A 10,266-nucleotide genomic window follows, 5' to 3' on the forward strand; every position below is an offset into this window, starting at 1 on the left:
CTTCCAACCCAGCTCCCTACTAATACACCTTGGAAACCAGTAGAAGACGGCCCAAGTGCTTGGACCCCTGCATGGGAGACCTGGAAAAACTTCCTGGCTTTGGATTGGCTCAGCTCCAGCCGTTGAGGCCATTTGAGGAGTGAACCAGCGGATGGAAGACCTTTCTTTCTGTTTTCCCCTCTCTCCGTAACTCTGTTTCCCAAAGAAGTAAATAAATAAAAATGGTTTTAGCTTCACGTTACTTAATGGCAGTTAATATTCTTCTTGTTCTTACTCATTGTATATTGCTACCTGATTTCTCTTTTTTTTATATATAGAAACTTTATTGTGATTATGATTGAATTTTGTTGTCAGATGGTATATTTCATCATTTATTGATTTGCTCTCAGAAGAAAACAAAGACTATTAAGTCAAAGCTGAAAAGTTAGGGAAGTGTTTTATGATTAAACAGACATCTCAGGTTAGGCTGTGTGGGCTGAAGATTAAGGATGGATAGAAATATATATTTTAATAGCAAAAAATAGCAAATAATTCTGCCCATGTTTAGAAAGCAAAGTTTCAGAATGATTCTTATTGGAGAGCAATATCTATACTAAATATTTATTACTGGATATTTTATTGTTTGTGGTTTTCCAGGAGATTGCCTTTGCAGATTACATGAAGTGACTAGTTCAGATTAGTGGAACTCTACTTGTCATGTTAGAAGAAGTAAGATTTGCAGATTTATCAGTAGATTAGGCAGTCATGTCAAGATTCATAAGCTATACTACAAGATGACTATCTAAATCTGACTGAACAGAAGGCTCTTCACAGAAAATTCTTCATCATTGCTATACATAGTAGGCAAGAGTGTATCCTTGGGAGATTAGGAAAATATTTGCAGTTTTATGAGGATTGTTATATTATGTAAGTTGTCAGAATATTTTTTGGAAATCTATAAAAACTATATTTGTGGAATTCAATTCAAAGGAAACAGCTGAAGAGTTAATGATTTGTGTTTGCTTGATAGCTTTTTGTTTTTATGTTTTTACCTCTAGGTCCCTTTTTACCTTTGATTTCAGTTATAGCACCTGCCTCCTGAACATAGGGTAAGGCAAACTATGTAGCCTAGGATAACCATTTTTATAAGTTTTTTAATTTATTTTTTCCTTTATTTCAAAAACAGAGAAGCAGAACCATTTGCTAGCTCATTCCCCAAATGCCCACAATAGCCAAGATCAGACCAGGCCAAAGCCAGGGGTCAATAACTCAATGTAGGTCTTCTTCATGGGTGACAGGGACTCAGCCCCAGAGGCCATCATCTACTACTTCCCAGTATGTAGATTAGAAGAAAACTGTAATCAAAAGCATAGTGTTGACGCTAACCTAAGCACAGCAATATGGTTGCAGTCATCCCAAGCAGCTACTCAATCACTGTGCCAATGCCTGTCCCAACCATAATTTCCTAATTCTCTGAGCAAGATCATTGGAGTAAGAAGAGTATGTGTCCAATCCAGTTCTACTACATTATACAATTATGTTCTGATTATATTAGAAACACAGCAGTGCTTAAAAACACAAAGAAATTGTCCACCCTTATGGAGCTCTTATTTTTGCTGGATGATTCAGATAAATGCATACATATTTCTGTGTACTAGTATGTATTTATTTTTAAACAAATAGCATCTGCCATATAGATCCAACATGCTTTGTGGTGTTAATGAATACTTAAAACACCCAGCTGTAAGAGATGGAAAATACCTGCTATTCAGAGCCAATTACATTCTAGACTTCATATAGATGGTTCATGAACATCATTAGTAGAGGGTATACAAGGGACAAATGTTACATTATCTTACCCAAATTTCTGGGTTCATAATTCTGGCTGTACTGCTTAGCAGCCTTGTGGCATGAGATGGCTTAATTTGTAAGTTCTGTTATTTCTTCATTCATGAAAAATGATTAAAATATTATCTGCCACCAAGGGATATTGTAAGAATATATGATTTTTGTTTGCTGTAAATTTGTTAAAGCTTGGCACATAGACATAATGTAATATGCTTTCATAATGATTCTTCTATGTTATGTCATTCTCTGGGACCACATATGCATGTATGTATGTGTATATATATATATATAGATAGATAGATATATGTAAGCACACATACAGATACACACACACACACATATATATATATATACACACACAGATATAGACATAAGATGTTTGGGTGCAGTTATATGGTAACATGGATATTGAATTTTTTCAAATGGGCTTGGAGGTAGAGTTGGGTAGAGTAAGGGATAAAATGAGGGAATTCATTTGCAAATTGCACTCATCCGTTATTGAACCTCAAAGTAAATACATGGATGTTGCCATGTGTCACTGTTTCATATCAGGTGTTCCTATGTGGTAATATTAGTATTCTGGAGAAGACTTTTCTCTTTGGGAACAGCTTTATTTATGTTACAAAGATAATAGGCTTGTAATGGGAAGGCTAATATAGATCTATACGGAGGGCATAATGCTGAAATCCTTGTGGCTTGTTAAGATCAGTGGGTACACAGACAATAGCACTAAGAAAACGATGAGACACTTATTATGTATTTTAAACCACAGTTAATTACCCAAATTACACATATTAAATGAAACAAAATTAGCCACTCACTTTGTACGTGCCTATTTGTAGTAACAGGTGGCAAGGTGAATATAAGAAAACAAGGAATTAAAAGAATACCCATTGTCAAAAGAACACTTACAAGATCCTGACAATCACTGTTAGATATAGTCACTCGCCCAGTTCATTGTAAAACATGAGAAAAATGTAGACTACAAAATACAGCAAATAAATGTTAGAGAATAGATTCAATAAAAACACAGTTATTCTGCAAGTTATTCGAAGTTCTGGAACATACTAAAGACTTGTTGTTCATACTCCAACATTTGTAAACACTGAAAATCTCTCAAGTATGGGATAACGACTGCTCTAATAATTTAGAGGAAAGAGAAATATTATAAAAAACTATCAAAAAGTTTAATTGGAATAAAGCTCTACAGTGATTGATTGAATAGTGTGAAATTCTCTGACATTTTAGCCAAGAGAATAAAAGAGGAATTTAATAAAATATTTAAGTATGATAATGATATTTCTCATTGTACATTTCTTGTACTTAATGTACTATGACATTTTTAGGATAGTAGGATAAACTACCATTTCAGTATTTTTTTTTACTGGAATCAGTGAGAAAAATCTCAGTATATAACATAGGTACAAAATAAGCAATATTATGGTAGAAATTCTATAACCATCCCCAAAAATTTCAAATATTTACCCCGTTAATTCTGGAAATCACCAAAACTTGTTCACACTGGGCATGAATGTAAGTCTCTGATTTCAAGAAAACTGGAGGGACTGGTGCTGTGGTTCAGCGGGTTAAAGCCACAGCCGGCAACACCAGCACCCCATAAGCATGCTAGTTCAAGCCCCGGCTGCTGCACTTGCTATCCAGCTCCCTACTAATGCGCCTGAGAAAGCAGCAGAGGATAGCTTAAGTCCTTGTGCCCTCCACGCACATGGGAGACACAGAAGAAGCTCCTGGCTCCTGGTTTCAGCCTGCCCAGCCCCAGTTGTTACAGACATTTAGGGAGTGAACCAGTGGATGGAAAACCTCTCTTTTTCTCTCTCTGTTGCTACTTCTCTCTGTAACTGATTTTCCAATATATAATACATTTAATCAAAACCTGGAAATTTCAGTTTTGTAATTCACGTCATGGAGGCAAAATTTCAAGATCTTAAGGAACTTGTCTGTATTTTAAATACATTTATTTCAAAAAGCAGAGTGACAGAGAGGGAGGGACAGAAAGAGAAAGATCTTTCATCTGCAGATTTACTCCTCAAATGGCCCCAAAGGCCAGTCCGTAAGCCAGCTTGAAACCAGGAACCAGGAGCTCCATCTGGATTTCCCACATGGGTATAAGGGGCCATCCCCCACTGCTTTCCCAGGCACCATAGCAGGGAGTTGTTTCAGAAGCAAAGCAGCCAGGACATTGGACCACCACTTCTATGTGGGATGCCAGTGTGGTGAGAGGCACTTAAACTGACTGTGCCACAATGACGGCCCTTAAATCTAATTTTGTCTGTGTTCTGGGTATGATGGCATTTACTGTTTATCCTGAATGGCTGATAACATGTTTTAAAGATTTATTTATATTTTTATTTGAATCTAAGAATTAGAGAGAGAGAAAGAATACTGTATCCCATGAACTTTGGACAATGCAAGGTGTAGGGTAAATTTTCAGTATTTATCTATTGAATGAATGCAAAATTGGAAGCATGAATGATTGATATTATCACTATTTATGCTTGTATCTCATTTCCCTTACTAAATTTAAATCTGAGAAGACAATTATTTTTGTAGTAATTTTAGCTAGAGAATCACTGAGCAAGCAGTGACCAATAATTGAGTGATGGTTAGTGTTTGAATTGTTAACAGAAAATGAAAACTCATCAAGGAACAGTGTTAAGAAAAACAGAGTCTGATTGCATATCAAGGCATTTCCAATGAGAATAGTTCTGGCCTTAATAAATAGATTCAAGAGCACTGAGATTAAGATTGTTGAGAGTCAATGTTTGTATTAGATTAATTATGCAGTAATTAACAAAAGCTTATTGAACGCCTGTGCTTTGATGAACATTGTGCCAGGATGTGAGACATTGTGGAGAGAAATACATGTCCTTTAAGGGCATGTACTAAATTGGAAATACAGGGAACCAATCCGGTAACCTTGAGTTACCTTACTTTCCAGAAACTATACTGAAAGGAAATTAGAAACAGATAATTGGGAAGGCAGATTATAACAAAAGAAAAGTGTTAGAAAACTATAAAACTGAACTATTTATAGTAGTCTTAAGCAGACAAGTGCAACTTATAAAATTGAGACAGCATTTGGGAGAAATTCCAGAACTGGTTAACTTGAACAAAGGATCCCCATAAAGAGTTAGCATTTGTAAGTAACTGATATTTTTGAACGCGTACTTCAATTAAGATAGAAAACAGGACACATGGTTAAATGTCTATATATAAAAGGAAGTTATTCTTCCCTATTTTCCTTTCAACCTTGAAATTTAAACAGTTTCTCCTGGTTCAACTCAATGCACTAGATAATCTGCAAGTCAGTTAAACTAGACCCAGCTGAAGGAAGCATAAGTACATTAAAAAAAATTAAATGAAAATCAATTTAATTGGTGAGACTGCAAATGCTTTGCTTACCTTAACTCTGAGAACACTAAAAGTCTAAAAGTCTTGTAGATACTGAAATGACCCAGCCAAAATAATCAACAATGAAGACATTAACCTCAGAAAGACTTTCCTGAGTCAGAGTTGTGACACGGCGGGTTAGGCACCAACTGCAATGCTGACATTCCATATGAGCGCGAGTTGAGTCCTGGCAGCTCCATTCCCGATCATTCTCCTTGCTAATGTGCCTAGGAAAACAGAAGATGGTCCAAGTAGTTTCTTTCTCTCTCTCTCTCTCTCTCTCTCTCTCATCCCCATGCCCCACGTAGCTCTGACTTTCAAATAAATAAACAGTTCTTAACAACAATGTATAATTGATGACAATAGTGAAATATCTCCAAAAATTTTTAAAACAACTATTTCCACATGGAATTACACCCATATAAACTAACATGTGTGATATTTGGAAGATACTTTAGGCATGTAAAGTGAGTTGTGTCTCACCAAAATAAAGGAGAAATCTAATAAAGATAAAGAAATATGCTCAAATAGCAGTTCCAACTAAAAAAAAATAATAAATGAGAAATCCTTAAGATAGTAGAAGGTAAAGAACCATTTCAGGATAAGGCCAGGGCAGCAGGCTGGTAGCAACACAGCAAAGCTTGAACAAGGGAACAAAGAACTACAGAAGAGACATTTTCAAGAAGATAAAATGCAGATATTAACATCTCATATAGGTGCCTTTCGAGTCCCAGTTGCTCCACTTCTGATCCAGCTCCCTGTTAAAACACCTGGGAAAAGCAGCGGAGGATGTTCCAAGTGCTTGGGCCTCTGCACCCACATGGGAGACCTGGATGCAGCTCCTGGCTCCTGACTTCAGCTTGGCACAGCATTGGCTGTTGCAGCCATCTGAGGAGTGAACAAGTTAGTGGAAGATTTCTCTCTCTCTCTCTGTAACTCTGTCAAAACAAATAACTGTAACTCTGACTTTCAAAATAAATAGATCTTTAAAACAACAAAAGGAGAAAAAACTTGCTAATTTTTGTACAAAACCAAGATTTTATTTAGAAAGGAAAATGTAAATGTAATATACTCCATGACTGTCAGTGTTTTATAGATAGCCATAACAAGGATTATTGAATATTTTTTCAAGTTAAAAATTAGAAGGGAAGGGTATATTAGGTGAAAGAAGGAAGAATATCTCATCTTTCATAATAAAAATTAATATACAACATATAAATCTTAATAATCAACAAAAATATGATTAAATTACTTATAAATGTAATGCTTTTTTTTTTTAAAAAAAAGCCCAGTGATTCAAAAAATCATTGCCTGTGGTGAAAATAAATCCGACTGAAGGAGAGTGAGGTGCAGGAGTACTTCTCTCTATTGTAAGCCAGGTTGATGCAATTGTATGCTTGTAACATTTATGAACATAAAGCATAATGAAACAATAATAAATGGAAGCAATTCATATAAGAGAATAATGAATGGCTCAATACATCAGCACATTAATTAAAAGTGGAAGGATAAACACATCATGGATTGTTCTATAAGACTTTTTTTTTTTACCTGTATTATGCATTATCAGTAGCTTGCCCGTATTTATGCAGTATTTTCCTCTACACACTAAAGGGCTATATGTAAAAGCCTGTGACTCATTGCCTGGAGACAATTATTTTTCTTTTGAGGTCTCAGGATAAAGTCATTCCATTCTCTAGGCAAATTAGAATGCTTGAGGTTAATATCCTCAAAAACAGTCATGAAATAATGATGGATGGAGGAAGGATTTAAAAGTAATCCAGAGTGTTGCCTAGACTAAGTTGGGCTGGTCCATTAGTATGTACGTCCCCTCACCACCAGTGATGCTGACTTCCCAGTATATCCACCCTTACAAGGCCCTTCCTTTGAATTTAAGCCATCTTTGTAAGTGTCTTTAACCAGTAGATGGCAGTAGAAATGGCTTAAGGAAGAACCACCCAGCTGAACCTAGTCAACTCAAGGGATCATGGAAGAAAATAATGTCACTTTAGTCTACAAATTTTTAATGTTGTATTTCAGGTGATAAGTTGCTGAAACAACAGTTTTTTCCACTGCTTATGTGGGTAACTCCAACTCTACATTATCACTGAGTTCCCCAGGAGGATTAAAACCTCAGTTGCGTGCAATGGCAGCAAACTTTTTAACATGTTCTCTATGAGCTTACTGAATTTATTTCCTGGTCCCCTACATTTGTTTCTGCAGATCAATTCCCAAATAAGCAATTTAAGTGTAAATATGTAAACAAGTCTTTGTTTGAGATGCCACATAGCAGGGAATTATCAAGATACTGCATTTAGTAAAGAATCACAACTTGGTATTTTATAAACTCGTTAATTTGGGAAAAGGTTTGTAAGAAATACGTGGAAGACGAGAAGAAGTTGAAAGCTGTTGTAATAATTTAGATTCAAAATGAAGATGTACTAAAATAAAATAATAAAACCAGGCAGTAGATGTATGGAAAAGCTACCTCAGAATCCTTAAGATTAGTATTGTTTTGGATTAGACAAAGAATCACTATCATATACAACTGATTGGGTGGGTGGAGGATATAGGAGGAGGATCATGTTTAAGGAGGGATTTCATATGTTCAAAATTTAATATGCCATGGAGAGAGAGCATGTGGACTAGCTTTAAGAAAACAGTAGGACTTCTCCATATGGTATGCCTAGGTTTGATACCTGGCTCCAGATCCTGACTCCAGCTTCCTGCTTAGTGTGGAACCCTTCAGACAGCCATAATGACTCAAATATTTTATTCCTACTACCCTCGCGGGAGGCCAAAATTGGGTACTCAGCTCCCAGCTCCCAGTTTCCACTCCTGATTTCCTCCCGGCTGTACCCTCGCTGATGCAGGCATCTGGGGACTGAGACAGTATACAGGAGCTATCTCTGTTTATCTGTCTCTTTCTTTTTGTCTTTTTGATTCTCAAATAACTTTTTCTTTTATTTTTAAATATGTTCAGTGAAGCTACGTATGGGATGTACATGAGAGAATTGTATATTTATGATATATAGGACATATATGGTATGTTCCAAAAATTGGCTTGAATAGGTAGGAAATAATAAATTTAAATATAATCTAATTTAAATAATCAAGCAATGATTTTGTAAGGGATATTTTAGCATAATAATAAAGATTAATATATGGTAACTTCCAAGTCATATATTACTTTTACTGGAAATTATGGCTATGGTTCACCAAATATAACACTAATATAAGTGATGTTTGAATTTCTTTTTGATTCTGTATTATACATCAAAAATCCTCAATTAGGCTGTGGTGTCTCAGTTCCAAACCTAGATTATGTCAATAATCTTTCTGTGTATGCTCTGATTCAAAGTAATAATTGTTCTTTATTGATGAGCAAATAAAGCTTATATTAGTCCTTAGAAAATATGAAAGTAAGCCATAAAGTAGATAGCCAAATAGCAACTTCAGGTTCACTGAGAGCCTCATGGAATTTGGAGACAGAAGCTTTAAATGTTGTCCTTATAGAGGGTTTGGTAATTTGGCTGAGGAATGCTGTTTCAGATTGCAGGTGAACTAGAATTACCTAAGACAATTCACCTTCATTTGGAAGAGTGATTAAGGTCCATGTTATGTCACTTTAAAGTATGAATTTCTCTGAGAGAAGCCTCTTCTGAGGATGAAAGTCATCGGTGGAAACAAAGATCCCTGAACTGCCATCTTTCATTCCTGTCTTTCAAATCAGTAAGTCGGGCCACTTCTCTGGAGCAGGTCTAGCTGGCTCAAATCAGTCCGGACATAGACTGATTCTGTAGATCATGACCTTAATTTTGTATAGTTACTTTGAAAAGAATAGACTCTGCCTGAATTTGACTGAGCAACTTCTTTTCATTGAACTGCTTTGATAGCTGCTTCTGTGTCTGTTCTGTATTTTCCACAATAGAAATTCAAGGATCTTTTCTATCTCAATACTGTCAGCCCAAATGACTTCAAGCAGTTTTAGTTCTGCCATCTGTAAGAGATGAATTTGTTCAATCAAGTTAAATCACTGTACAAGCTCAGTCAGTGCACCAGAAAACACTCTAGTTTTACCTCACTGTTCTTATTCCAAGGTTAAATTAGTGTCTAAAGTTTCACATTTTGCCTCAAACAAATCAGTTGTATTATAATAATATATTCAGAAAAATTATTAACTACTTTAAGAAGTCCCATGAAATGAGCATATTTAGGATTCTGCTAAAAACATTTTAAGATTCATTTTAAATGAAAGAAAATACTTCATTTTAAGGTGAGTTTTAATCTACACACTATGCATGTTTAGGTATTCTATGTTCTACTCTCTTAACACATGTACATATGCACATTTGCACATCCAAGCACATACAAAGGGGCTTTAAGTCCACTCATCTCTAAAATTATTTCATATTATTTGCTTTGTTCATCTTATATCAAATCTTTATCCACATCCATCTTTTTTTAAGATTTATTTATTTATTTGAATGGCGGAGTTAGGAAAGAGAAAGTGTCAGACAAAGAGATCTCCATCTACTGATTCATTCCCCAAATGGCCACAACAGCTAAGACTGAGCCAAAGCCAGTTCCAAGAGCTTCATCCAGGTTTCCTATGTGGGTGTCAGGTGCCTAACTACTTGGGCCATCTCTTGGTTCCCATATAGAATGCCAGTTTTGCAGATGGAGGCTGGACCTGTTGCACCACAACACAGGCCCCCACATCCAGGTCTCTCTCTGAATCCATTTTCTTCCTCAACTACAATAATCATGCGTCTTGAATCAGGGGGCTTCTTAGAAAAACCTCTCATGGCTCACTTGGTTAACCCTCCGCCTACGGCGTTGGCATCCCATATGGGCTCCGGTTCTGTCCCTGGTTGCTCCTCTTCCAGTCCAGCTCTCTGCTCTGGCCCGGGAAGGCAGTGGAGGATGGCCCAAATGCTTGGACCCCTGCACCCACGTGGGAGACCATGAAGAAGCACCTGGTTCCTGGCTTCGGATCGGCATAGCTCCGGCTGTAGCAGCCATTTG

The sequence above is a fragment of the Oryctolagus cuniculus genome, chromosome 5 (genome assembly GCF_964237555.1).
Source record: "Oryctolagus cuniculus chromosome 5, mOryCun1.1, whole genome shotgun sequence".
In the NCBI taxonomy this organism is placed as follows: Eukaryota; Metazoa; Chordata; class Mammalia; order Lagomorpha; family Leporidae; genus Oryctolagus; species Oryctolagus cuniculus.